At 42.0% G+C, this 14,631-nt stretch overlaps 1 protein-coding gene across 5 annotated transcripts in view; it reads right to left on the reverse strand.

Moving 5' to 3' along the window:
• The window catches only part of LDLRAD4 (low density lipoprotein receptor class A domain containing 4), a 456,291-nt gene that overhangs the window by 380,039 nt on the left and 61,621 nt on the right, over positions 1–14,631 (reverse strand). The window contains exon 1 of one of the 5 annotated variants that reach the window (XM_054985107.1): positions 7,793–7,879. The exons of 3 other annotated variants lie outside the window; for them this stretch is intronic. The gene's annotated coding sequence lies outside the window, so the exon portion shown is untranslated. Of the gene's footprint in view, positions 1–7,668; positions 7,717–7,792; positions 7,880–14,631 lie in introns of those variants that run through there. One more of the 5 variants, XM_054985108.1, reaches the window with a different exon arrangement.

A 14,631-nucleotide genomic window follows, 5' to 3' on the forward strand; every position in this document is an offset into this window, starting at 1 on the left:
CCCTCAGCCTCAGTCTTCTTTTTGTGAAGAGAAAAAGGTTTTAAAAAATCTTCCTTTATAGCAAGTACAATCGTTAAAAGGGATACAAACAGCAGTGAGGTCCTTTAGTAAAGGGCAGGGACTGTGGACTACACTACTACATGTAGTATGTACTGTCTGTTTTAAGTATGATCCTACTATGCAATTTCTGCATCATTTAATGTGCCATTTTAATGCATATCTTTTGTTTCAGCTCTGTTTCAGATTTCTGCAATCAAAATCCTATTGCATTGTTTACTGGATGACCCCTCCTTTTGACTGTACTGACTTAACACTGTGTAATCCACCTTGAGTCTAAGTGTGAAAGGCAGACTATAAATAACAGAAATAAATAAAAACAGAGGAACTCTTCCATTTCATCTGGAGATCCAGATCTAGCAGCACCTCCAAGCTGCATACCTGCTCCTTAAGAGGAAGCACAATCCCATTCAGAAAATGCTGACTGAAGGCCATGATTAGCGTTAGAGTCCACTAAAAGCAACTCAGTATCATCTGGATTGAGCTTCAGTTTATTGGTTCATATCCAGTCCACTGCCAGTTTAAGGCACTGATTCAGAACTTCAATTGCCTCACCTATCTCAGTTGAAACAGAAAAAGAAAGAGCTGAGTATTATCTGCACACTGCTGATGTCTGTTTGCATATCCCCAGATGAACTATCCTAGCTGGGGGCTAGAACTTGTAACATCCAAATTTCAAAATGTCACAGGGACAGTAGTGTCCCCCAGCACTACTTACCCAGTCAGCTGGGCAAAAATGAAAACATCAGAACCCAGTGCCTTCATATCTAACTCAACCAGCTACTCAGGGCAACCAGAGCAGTTTCTGTTCCAAATCCAGGTTTAAAACAGATTGAAATGTTTCCAAATAATCCATTTTAACCCCAAAAGCCTGAAGTTGTCCAGCTGCCACTTACTCATGCACCTTGATTAAAAGGGGGATATTTAACATTAGACAATTTTTGAAATTTTTAGGGTTAGGGGATACTTCTTTAGAAGGGGGTCTCAGGGAGAAGGTGGGTGGGTGTCCTGACCATAACAAAGTGGTCACCATTCCAAGGACCCCCAACAGGCAATTTCTTTTAGCCAGGCAAAATAAGCTATGAGAGCCAAGGGACAAGCACAGCAATGGTAGGCCATATTACTCCAAGCAATTTCTCCACGTCTGACTCCAAGTGTATTTCACCCAAACAATAAAATGTACTCTGATAATAGTTTAGAACTGATCTGCTACAAGAATGGGCCCCAATTAATTGTAAATATAAGTGATTTTGTCTGTGAAATGCTTTGCTAAAAGGTCACAGAAAACTACTACTGTATATTATCTGAATTTAAATCATTGGGGATCAACTGCAGTAGCCTCCAGCGCCCACAGATAGCTTTGTAGCTGCCAAGCACACTCACTTCACTATAATCCCTGCCACACAGTGCTGGTATGAGGACAGTGCTTGGTCTTATTCACTCCAAGTTTTTTTAATCCATTTGCACTCCAATCATCTGCCAACCTGTTTCATCATCCCTAACTCCTCAGTAAACTAGGAAGCAGAGTGGGCTCGATGAGAAGGTTTAGATCTCTAAGAGTGATAATATCAATTGCCTAGGCCATTTCCCCTTTCCAGAAATCAACAAGAACATAGACAGAAGGCACAGTCATGTAGTGTTTGGGCAGGTCATGAACAAACAGGTTTGTCATTGATCCAGAGGAGTTAGCCATGTTAGTCTGTAGTTGCAAAATAGTAAAAACTCCAGTAGCACCTTTAAGACTAACCAACTCTCTCCGTCTCATCTGATGAAGAGAGCTGTGGTTCTCAAAAGTTTATGCCTCAATAAGGCTTGTCATTGTGTCTTAAAGCAGCCAAGGGAATCTGTCAGGAATCCACCTATGTCCATCTGCGTTGAAGAGTGAACCGACAGCCCCAAGCCTCATAGAGATTCCAACTCTCTGTTGGCCTAAGCCTTACCAGACAACGACAAGACCATGAAAAATAAATTAGAGATTTCCTTCACTCCTACATCATATTGTATTTGAGCAGTACAGAAAACCAAATGGAGCATATGACCTGCTGTTTGCATGGGGACTAAAATGTTTTGGGACAGCTCCCTGGTTGCCATGCTGGCTGTGAAGTTCTGAGCAATTTCAGTGAGAGGGACTTTACATGAATACTGAAATCCCCCAGACCAAAAAACCTGGGGCGCCACAACCCAAGATCCAAGACCACCACAGATAGCTCAGATAGGAAGCCTGTTGGCCAGTAGGGTGAAAAGCTGGCCCATATCCCCAATGTTTTTTCTTGTTTAAAATTTAGATCATGGCTATATATGCTTAGTGTTATATTCTGCACGATTTACTCGGCAATGCTTTAATATGCCTCTGATTTATTTGTTTATATGCACAATCTTTTTGTGAGATACTCTGGTTTGCTTTTTTGGAGGGGGTCTTACAAAAAAAAGGTGAAAAGCTTCTCATTAAAACGTTTAAATTAAAAAACATGCCTGACAAAGAACCTGGTAAGGATATCATTCTGACAGACCGGTTACTGTTTCAAAGTTTTATTAGTTTACGTTCTGCATTATGTTCTTATCTTGTTACATTTTGAGCCAAAAAATAACGTTTTTAAAAAATTAGTGATTTGTGAGGAAGAAAACAATAATGGAATAACGCACTTCAGAAACATGGAGACTTTTAATAGGCAGGCTCATTAGGAGATATATTCATTCCCCTTTCAGCAAACCGCCGGCCAACAATCCCAGTTATTGTACTTGATAAGCCAGTTAACATCAATGGCTTTACAAATATGCTCTTGTAATATTAGTTGCAGGAATAAATGCTGACTCCATTCAGTGCTCTTTATTCCATATTTTTTCCCCAAACAATCAGAACTGACAATGTTCTTTCATTAGACTATAACATTTCACAAAATCTTGTATTCAATCATAGCAGCTCAATACTGATGCAGTCTCAGTGCTAGGCAATTTGTGAGTAAACTTGTCACATCTTTGCTTCAGATTCCATTAGGGCTGTGAGTCTGTCTCTCTCCACACTCAGGTCTTGCCAGTATGTAGAATTAAACTCCAAGGTTGAATAAGCCACCATCTGTCTGTTTTGCATGGTGCTGGTTGCCATCCGGGAGGCTTGTCCCTCAGAGCATGTTCCTACCATATGTCACCCTAAAGTGATCAGCCATGCCAAGACATTTGGGGGAAAATGACTAAGTCTAGCTGGAAAATCCTCTCTTGAATTCCAGAGGAGGTTCTCCGAGGCTGTGCTTGTCAAACTGTTCAGTCCTGCTAACCTCCTGTGATACTCTTCTGCCTGGAACCTGACAGATACGTTGTCCAAAAACAGAAATCTATTCTGTTCGAGTGATGTAACAATACACCATTTTCTAACTACAGCTCATGCAACTTTAATCAGCCTGGAAATGCATATTAAAGACAAAAACCGGCAGTTGCAAACCTGGCAAAAATGTAAGAGATTATGTTCATCTTTCTAACCAAAGTTAACATAAAAAATACCACCAGTCAAGCCTTGACAAATCAAAAGCCACAACATAAAACTAACTGTAATTTAGTTAAAAAGCAATCAATCCTTTTTTAAAAAACAGTTATGCATAACGGATAAATATCAAGTAAAAGGTATAAAAACAAAATTTTTAATGACAGGGTTTTCCTCAGGATGTTTGTATGTCATACCGCCTGCTTCTGCATCAAGCTATTCATTCATACAAGGTCAATATACTGAGTGCTTCATTCAGACGTCATGACAGACCTCCTTTTGTTTATTATAGGCATGAACTCAGCTTGCTACTGTGTTGTCATGTTCCCTTCCTCCCCATCACCCACCCCTGAACCAGGAGAGCAACTGAAGGCTTCCTGCTTTTGGTAGCCTCAAATCAAACTCCATTTTGGTATAGGGATGGCAGTCCCCTGCTGGGGGCGGGGGATCCTCTGCTCCCACCTGGCGGGCGAGGGGGGACGTGCCTCCCAGGGCGCACTCCTGGGCAGTGCAGCACGCTCCTGCACTCTGCAGTGGCCCAATTTGGGCCTGAATCAAGCCCGATTCAGGCCCCCGCAGCTCCCAGCCCATGTGATGACATTACTTCTCAGAAGTGACGTCATTGCACAGGCCAGGAGCATGTACTCACTCTGTGCGTGAGAGAAAGGGAACCAAAAAAGAAGGCAGGCAGGCAGGCAGGAAGGAAATGAAATTCCTGCAGCAGCTTGTTGCATTCCCCATCTGTTTTTACACTAAGGGTTATATGGATTCTAATCTCTATCATGTAAACTGATGAACTCTAATCTTCTTTAAGGCAACCTTGCTAGACGTCTGAAAATTGTTCCTTGTGTTCTTCCTCTGTCACCACATAGGATAATTCAAAGTTACTTTGTGACCTCCTCCCCATAAGTAAGATTATACGAAGCATTCCTCTCCTCTTTATGGTACATAGGGCTACTGTTCATAGGGGACAATGGGGGGCCCGCATTTCCAAAGATTTTAAAATTAAAATATGGGTAACTATCAAGTCTCTCCTCACATCCGTAGCGGCTTGTAAAACAGTGCCCAGGATGAGATTCATGAACTACCAGTCCATCGCTTCTCCCATCAGCTTCACTCTCATGCATGCAGGGCCACATGCACATACTATTGTATACAGAGAACAGAATGGATTATGTTCTAAATGTTAAATAATCATAAACATTTAAACATCAACAAAATTATTTTACATTCCTGGGGCTTTGTCTCTTCCTTGAATCTCCTAGTAGAATGGTGAATACTACCAGCAGAACCCTCTATATTTTTCTTAGGATTCACACAAATTACCAACGTAGGATCTTATTTCAATCCATGAAGGAAGACTGAGTTGCTAGTTTTGTTTGGTTTGACTTTTGGACATGGAATGAATGTCCTTATTACAAACTGATCAAACATATCATTTGTAATAAGCACAAACTAGCAGCATGCATTTCATAAGCTACATTTCTAAGTTAGTCTTTGAAAGCCCAAACCATGAAAAAATGCAAGAATCAGCATAGGAGATTAGGAGTTGTTTACATAATGCAGAATACTATGATTTAAAAAAAAAATTTAGTCCATCATATCGCACTTACTGAATTCCTGTGGTTTGAAACTTAACTTATATGCTCAGCAGATACACAGTGTCAAACTAAGCAGAGCAACACTCTACAAAGTCCATTGACTTTGAGGGAATGAGAAGGATGTTAGGTTGCTTAGAATGTCACAGACAGTATACTTTTTGCATGGAATAATCACATACAGAAAGCAAGTCCGGGATGAGAGCTTGAAGACTATTCTGCACTTTGCACAGAGCAAAACCAACCCAAGAGCTATCCCCTCACTTATTTAATCAAGGTGTCATTCTGTGAATTACTGCCCCACTAGGGATCCCAGGAGCTCCAGTGGACGCAAGGGATCCCCCTGCTCCCACCATTCACCCGGCTAGCAGGGGGGAGAGGCGGGGGGAAAGGGCCTCCTGGGCGCACTCCTGGGGCAGCACGATGACTTCACTTGCAGGAGTGACGACATTGCACCACCCCAAGAGTGCTCCTGCTCTTTGCAGCAGGCTGTTTTTGGCCCCAAATAGGAGCCAAGGAGCAAAGGGGAGTTGAACACCAGGTCCCCTCTCCCACCAGGAGGGTAAGGAGACCTGAGAACCCTATGCCCCACATAATCACTCTGTTGGAATATTAGCTAAATTAATAGCAAGATAACCATGCAAAATGATAATAACTTTGAAAAACTGAGTGTGACGAGATAAACCATTTTTAGATCAATGAAGCTGATTTGGAAGCTCCCTAATTGCACCTTTCCTCTCCAGGGTCTAGGTATAAAAACATATTTTTGCTTTTCTTTTCAAAGTGCCTGGGTTTTTAAAGCTAATGCAATGGACGTACAGTTAACTTTCACAAATAAAAACTTGGCAGGGGAGGGTTAAGACTTACAGCAAAGCCAGCATTTGGTTCATCAACACAGATGTCTATCAACAAATGGCACAGTTAGAGATAATCAACTCACCCCACAATTGAAGGATGTGCTCTGCTGAGTTCTCTATTTATATTACTGCATCTCCACACACAATATAATAACAGGTCATTAACCATTTCTTAATAGTAGACAGCCACATGACTAGTTAGTAAGGTGGTGCTGTTACCAGAGTATAAGATAGCTCGCTGTTATTAAATATAAGAACAATAGAAACCATATCACATTTTCTAATAGGAAACCTACACAGGTCAAAAGATTCACAACCAATGAAATCTTTAAAAATGTGGAATCAATTACATGAAGCTATTAAAAAGCCCAGTCCAGAGAAGGAGGCAATCAAAAAGATCAACAATGTAGAGCTCTGGAGCCAGACTTTCAAAGCAAGTGAAATTACTCTACTAACATTCCTTCTCTTTTGCTCCCTTCTCTTATGCCATGGCTCTAGGTCAAAGGAAAAGGAGAACCAGCTGCCTTAAGCCAAACATTGAGCAGGTTTGTTGCCCTCACTGCTGTTCTGGCCCGAGTTCTTCAGACTGGAAAATTCAGACGTATGATCTCCCAAGCTTTTATAAATGTCAAACCCATCTAAGAGGAAAATAGGACAAGGCCACCCCCAGGCAAGTTTGTACAGTAATCCACTGGCTGCAAGGAAGAACTATGGTAAACACTGCAAAGGACAGAGGCTTCTCCATGGAAACTATCCCACAAGAATAAACCATAGGAAAACCAGGCAACCTCAAAAAGATATCCCAGGCAGACAGACAGACAGACAGAGACAGATAGACAGACAGAGGGGAACATCTGGGAAAGACCAAAGTTAGGAGTAGTGAGGAAAGCAGGAAAAACAACAGTTGGCACTGCAAGTTTCAAGAGGAACTATCGGCAACTGACAACAAATCAAAAGGCCAACTTTGTCCCCATATTCAGGCCTAACAACACCAGCCATACCATCTCATGTTCATTCACTTGCTTATCTGCCAATGTTATGTACGCCGTCAAGTTCCAGCAATGCCCTTCCAGTCTCGACATCAGACAAACAGATCAGTCCCCACACAAAACAATAAATGTACATAAATCTGACATTAAAAATCACAACACTCAAAAACCGGTAGGAGAGCATTTTAATCTTCCAGGACATCCCATTGCTGACCTAAGAGTGGCTGTCCTCAAACAGAGAAACTTCAAAGGAAGATTACAGAAGATTGCTGAAATTTGAGTTAAATCACAAATTCAGAACAACAGACCCCTCCAGGACTGAATCAGGAGATAGGATTCTCCTCTCAATACAAAAAGAGTCCAGTAGCACCTTTAAGACTAACCAATTTTATTTTATTGTAGCATAAGCTTTCGAGAATCAAGTTCTCTTCATCAGATGCCTGATCCGATGAAGAGAACTTGATTCTCGAAAGCTTATGCTACAATAAAATAAAATTGGTTAGTCTTAAAGGTGCTACTGGACTCTTTTTGATTTTGCTACTACAGACTAACACGGCTAACTCCTCTGGATCTATCTCCTCTCAATACAGACACCAATTTGCACTTCCTCTGCTGCCCTAATCAAGCTAATTACTTTTCACACCCCTACCACCTTCTGACTGGGATAAAAAGACTCATATCTCCATTCCTACATATCTGATTAAGGGAGCTTGACTCTGGAAACTCTTCTTTGTCTTTAAGGTGTTTCTGGACTCAAACTGAGTTTAGAATCCCAGCTCATTGGAACATACAAAATCTCTCTGCAAGTATACTCACACAGGATTCTCTCTTGTATCATTAAGAAAGCTGACAAAGCAAGTCTGCTGGTCACACAGAGAGAAACATGAGCAAACAGACTTTTATGCACACATGCAGGTCAAGGCTGGAGCTTGCATCTGTGATCCTGATCCTCTTCTATGTGCCATCTGAAGAGAGCTACAGTCAATTCTAAAAAGGCCAGGAGGGGAAAGAGCATGGGAGTAAACACAGCACAGCCACATGTGATAAAAAGATTGGTAAACGTTTTGCCTGCACCAAGTGTCACCCTTTCAATGAATAGCTTTTGATACAAGAACTACGGACACATTCTACTAGAAGCTATACAGGTTAGGGGGTTGTGCTTGCAAGTTATTTTCATTCCGTGTTGGAAAGTTGGTAAGAGTGTTATTATTGTTTTTGTTAAATACTGGGAGTATTGTTACCCTCTCAGAAATATCAGAGTACTCCCGATAGTGCTCTTTCTGATTTTCCAATTCACAATGATATTACAAAGGGCTCCTTGCCCTCAGAGGCAGCAAGAGCTGGGGGTAGTGACAGGAAGGGTCCCCAGATGATCTGTGACTCATCAGCCCTATAAACATTAAAGGTCCAGTATTTTCAGTGGTAAAACCTAGTCTGAGTTGAGGATGCTCTCAACTCAGAGGCCTCCAAATGCCACAGGCCAGGTAGGCCAGTTCTACTGCCCATTACTTTCAATATACAGTAGACCTGGCCCTCCCAATAATTTCAATGGTTGTGGTGGCAGCCAGCCTAGTTTTGAACTCCTCCCCTCTTTTGTCGGCAGCAGGGGACACAAGGGAGGAGAGAGAGCCATTGAAAATAAAGCCCCTTAAAATTTAAAGGGCCATTGATTTCAGTGTCCTCATTTGTAGGCCAGGTCTACCTCCCTGTGAAAATAATGGGCAGTAAATCTGGCCTCGAGCATTGAGAACAATAGCCATTTAAGTTTAAACAGCCATTGTGCTTCTTGAACAGTTTCTGGTATTTCTGATATTTATCAGGAGAAAAATACTGCAATCAAGATATACCGGGAAAGCCTTTTACAGTATTAGATATTACTGATCTGATTTGAATCAGGAAATATCCAACATTATATCATGACGCCAATATTCAATTGCACACCCCCAGATGACACAATATATGTAGTTGAGGCCAGAGAAAGGAAGTATGGACCTCAGAAACAACAGAGTGGGCCAAAAAGAACACATCAGTATAGCAGGTCTTCCATGTTATAGCAAAGAATCACACCATCACTACATTAATAATGAAGATGCGCAAAGGGGCTATCACTGGGCTCTTAAAATCCTTGGCCGGCCAGGGGCAATTTAGAGTCTTTCTACACAAGACATCTTACACAGGGATGCTCAAGTGACTTACTTCCTGTGTGGTCTTATATTCACGGGTACTCCGTCTCCCTAGCAGTGCACGTGTATCTATAATGTGAGAACAAGTGTCAGATCTTTCACTTGATCCTACTCCTGTAAGATGTCTTCTGTACGTCACTTTAAAAACCTGGTTTCATATTATTTTGTTGGTCTGAAGGGATAGTAAGTATCCAAGAACTTGCAACTGATTGAAAGGGATGAAGCAGATGTCAATGCTGTGTCTGTTTTGTTAATAAAAAGCAACATTTTAGCACACATTTTGTAGTCAATAAGAAATGAATGCTGCAAAAACGAGAATGCACATACACCACCAACCCAGACGCAAGACAAAACAAGATTTGAGACATCTTTTTTCCTGTGCAGTTCCAGTCTGTAACAGCAAGCCGTTAAACAACATGCTCTCCAGCCAGATGGCTTAAATAAAAAGAGCACTTTTTTGTTAATTAGGAAATAAACGAATCTGCTGTTAATACAACATGTTACAATGGAGGAAACCAGTTTAAATTCCAAGTCACGTGGTCTTTCCAAGCAGGAACTCAGAGAATATTATGATATTCCAGCAGCAGCAGTTTGAAATTTTTCTACCTTTCAGGCTAATTAAACAATATTTTCTAATACATCCGATTTTATTTTTGTAAATTACAACAACAAAAAGAGATAAAAAGAGGGTAATTTTGTACAGTTGCAAAAGCAAATGAGAATGATTTACCCAGGCTCATTTAGCCTGTCCAATATGCACTTCACTTTTCATTTAAGTATTTGGTTAACCTGTGTTTCTAACACCACCTACGGGATCCAATCTCTGTCTTCAGGGTAAGTTTCTCATACTTCCTTTATAGTAGGATCCCCTTTCCTGGGAGTAAAACACAAATAGGGACAGCCACTAAGACAATTACTGTGTCACCACAAATAGTTCTAAATATAGCTCTATAGTAGCATGGAAAACCAAGTTCTACATACCTCAGAAAAGGCAAATATACCAAATGGCTGACCTTATATGGTAACACTGAACCACCATAGCTTTCCTTATCCCTACAGCACTGTGGCAAACAAAGCCACACCAGTAAAGAATATTTTCTGCAATACATAGAGTTCCCTCTCTGGGGACTGTGAACATCAAATGAGGTTGTCTGTCCAATCAGTTTTCTTCATATGCTGCTAGGCTTAACTAGGATTCAAACTCTCTTGATCTGTGTGCTGGTGTCCTTGGTGATGAGGGCTGCAGAATAAAGGAAGAATGAGAAAGGATTGTTTTTATAGTGCCAGAGTGGTTCTTCATGGTAGACAAGCCATCAATTCCTTCTGGCAAAAGTATAAATAAATCCAGGGTTTGCCCAAGTCTTTGCTTTGAATCTTTGAGGCTTTGCCCAAACAATGGTCCATCTGGTCTCATGCCCGCTTTAGAGTCCATGTGTTTCACATCTACTTCCCCACCCTGGAAATATTATCTAGCTCCTTCCTGGTACCAGCAGCAGCAATAAAGCTGGCTACATGGCTGCCCCATAGCTAGTCTTGATCTCTCTAGGACTTGTTGCCCTAATTAGACTGCGTATGTGATTCTTATGATATTTGATGCGTTGTTACAGTGCCCTGCTAAGTGCTGGGCTGCCACAAGAGAATTTTAGCTCTTTGGTGGAACAAAACAGAAGCCTTGTCCTGGTTGCAGTAGGTTTCTTAAACTAACAGACCCTTCTCACTGTTTCTGGAGCAAAAGCAAATTGATTGTGTGTCAGTTATTTGAATTATGAAATGTGATTGTATTAATGTATGCTACATATTGCCGTCTCTTGTATTTTTATCTTATTTTTCTTTTGTCCTAATTTTACTACTGAAGCCTTAACATACAGTGCAGAAATGCTGGATTACATTGTTTGTCTCACAAAACCGGTGAGCTTTACGATAAACCCTCACAGGCCCTCCCTAAAGTACATAGGAGCCCAATACAACCAGCTATGCACAACTTGAGAGTGCTCTGAGTCTTACCTTAAGTAGCAGCAACTGTAGACAATAGTTGCTTCAAAAGCCATCTCAACATAACCTACCTCACAGGATTGTTGTGAGGAAGGGATAAAATGGAGGATGGGAGAATAATGTTGTAAGCTGCTCTGGGTCCTCTTTAGGGAGAATAGTGGGGTAGAACTATCTAAATAAAATAAGTGGCCATTAAAGTGTGTGAGTGCTAAATACAATTACTCAATGAGGCCTGTCTAATGCTCACTGGGAAGCCTTGGGAAAATCCCTATCCATCAGTCTACCTCCAAAGTATTGTGGCAATGACTAAAGAACTGTAATACAGTTTATACCTTAGAAGCAGTATAGAAATATCAATAGTTACACCACTGCATGCCCTAACCTGAATAGCCCATGTAAGCCTGATCTCACCAGATCTCAGAACCTAAGCAGGGTCGGCCTTGGTTAGTAATTGGATGGGAGACCTCCAACGAAGACCAGGGTTGCAGAGGCAGGCAATGGCAAACCACCTCTGCTAGTCTCTTGCCATGAAACCCCCACCAGAGGTTGCCATAAGTCAGCTCTGACTTGAGGGCTCTCTCCACCACCACATATCACTGCATGGAGAGGGGGGTATCCCAAAGAAATTTAACTGAGAGCCAGTTTGGTGTAGTGGTTAAGAGCAGTGGGGCTCTAATCTAGAGAACCAGGTTTGATTCCCCACTCCTTCACTTGAAGCCAGCTGGGTGACCTTGGGTCAGTCACAGCTTCTAGGAGCTCTCTCAGCCCCACCCACTTCACAGGGTGTTTTGTCGTGGGGATAATAATGACATACTTTGTAAACTGCTCTGAGTAGGGGTTAACTCAAACTGAAGTGCGGTATCTAAATTGAATATTATTATTGTTATTGTTATTAACTGCAAAACACAGAAATTCCACCTTTTTCTGGATCCTTTTGGGTCTAATCTAACTGAAGCACAACTATGAGAAATAATAACAAGAGGGGATGTTTGACTACTAAATAAGTTCAAATTATTAGCAACTCAAGATGTAGCTATAGGCTATTTGATTCTTTCACATACTTATATTAATGTTACAGTACTTCTGAAGAGGCAGCGCAATTTCTAACAGTCTAGAGATAGTGTTTCAAGAATTGTTCATCCACTCCTGCACACTCCAACACAGAGCTGTGGCCTGAAGTCTCTCCCAAAGATATACATCACACAGAAAGATTGCATTTATTCCATGTTGTGCAAACATCTTACCACTTCTATCTTTTTTTAAGAGATAAATTAGAGGCTTGGTGGCAACAATTTTCATTTTCTAGCTGAAAATAAAAATACCAATGAAACAGTAAATATGGGTCCTTCCTCTCTTAAAGTTCATTTTTTATTTTTTAAAAATCTATATCATACTTTGCTCCCTCACGGGGATCCCAAAGTGGCTTATCACATCATTTTCTCCTTCTCCACCTTATCCTCACAACAACTACCTTGCGAGGTAGGTAATGCTGAGACACTGTGACTGGCCTATGGCAGAGCAGGGATATGAGAGCCAGTTTGGTGTAGTGGTTAAGAGTGGTAAGACTCTAATTTAAAGAACCAGGTTTGATTCCCCACTCCTCTGCTTGAAGCCAGCTTATACCTTAGAAGCACTTCATTCATTCATTCATTCATTCATTCATTCATTCATTCATTCATTCATTCATTCATTTATAGTCCGCCTTTCTCACTGAGACTCAAGGCGGATTACATAGCGTGAAATTAGTACAATCAGTATCAGGAACATTTCCATACAGTATCAAGAACATTTCCATATAGCGTTAAGGACATTTCCACAACAATGTCATAGGATTTTACAAAGACGTAGCATTAGCAAGGATCCAATACAGAGTTGAAGAATTGCTAAAGCAGAACATAATCAATTCTAGGACTGACATTAGATAAACATGAAGTGCAGGTAGTATAAGAGTACATATTCGAGCAAGAGATAATATATTCAAGGCAATGTAGTGGTGAAGTCTATGGTCCCTAAGAATCACCCATCTTTTTGCTCATGTATGAAAACTGTAGGTCATCATACCATATATGTGTAAAATAAAACCACCAAAACTAAAGGTTTGGATCCTATGAACATGAGTGCTAGATACTGTAAGAGGAAAGATGCTCTGTGGCACAGGCTATCTAGCATGTACAGTATTCAGTCATAGGATCCATTATGCCAATACATTATCATAATGTTATAGCACAATGATTTCAATGGGCTTTGACTGGAGTGGCTCTGCTTAGGATTGCAACTGTTTGTAACAAGTACAGTATATATTTGGGATTTGTGACACCTACTGAATGTACTCCTCACTCAGGAGTAAGATTTAGTTGGCTACTTAGGATGCCTGTGCGCTATGATAGGGGGATGGATATGAGGAAGGTATCTGAGATAGGGCCAGGGATACCAGTCCTCTGGGGATGGGGGAGGTATGGCGGTGGGGCTAGATTTAAAGGGAGAAGGTCACAGAGATGCGGACAGGCTCGGTGCCCTTCTAACCTACGCCCCATCCCGAGGTATGCTGTTGTTGGAGCTAGGAAAAATCCTCCTTTGACACTGATGTTGTGCAATGCTAGGTCCATAAATAATAAGATCAGTAGGCTGTGCGATACTTTTATGGCAGCTAATATGGACCTGGTATGCGTGACCGAGACTTGGGTGAGGGAAGGCGAAACAGTTGCCTTCGGTGAGCTGACCACCCCAGGTTATGCGGTCCTTCATCAGTCACGAACTGAGGGTCAGGGGGGAGGGGTGGCAATCCTTGTCTGGGAGGGTTTCTCCTTCAAGCCGCTTCCCACCCCGAAGATCTCTGGCATTGATTGTGTGGGCCTAGTGTGGAATGCCAAGGAGAATTTGGCTGTCTGCCTGGTGTACCGACCGCCTAGCGCACCGGCAGACGCCTTACTGCACCTGTTGGAGGTGGTTGCTGGATGGGCCTTGGAGTACCCCAGGCTGATGGTGCTGGGGGATTTCGATGCCACTTCTATTCAGACTGCGGACCTGATGTCAGCCATGGCAACACTGGGACTCGCCCAGTTTATTATCGGCACCCACACATGAAGCAGGCCACACACTAGACTTGATCTTCGGGATGGGATTGGATGTGGTTCTGGATAAAGTAGAGTTAGTGCCATGGTCAGACCACGCGGTTGTGAAGACCCGGCTGGGCGTGCCACACACACACACCCCGCAAGGGCGGTGAGCAGATTTATGCTCGCCTGCAGAGACATATGGACCCAATTGTGTTCCAGAATGCTCTGCGGGAACCAATGCTCCACCGCGGTTCATTAGATGAGCTAGTGGAGAGCTGGCAAGTCCAGCTCTCTGAGGCCATCAATGAAATTGCCCCCTGTCGTCCTCTTCGCTGCCAGAATCGCCGGGCTCCTTGGTATACAGAGGAGCTACGGCAACAGAAGCCGGAACTAAGATGACTTGAGCGCATGTGGCGGCGATCTC

This window comes from Eublepharis macularius, chromosome 7 (assembly GCF_028583425.1).
Source record: "Eublepharis macularius isolate TG4126 chromosome 7, MPM_Emac_v1.0, whole genome shotgun sequence".
Lineage (NCBI taxonomy): Eukaryota > Metazoa > Chordata > Lepidosauria > Squamata > Eublepharidae > Eublepharis > Eublepharis macularius.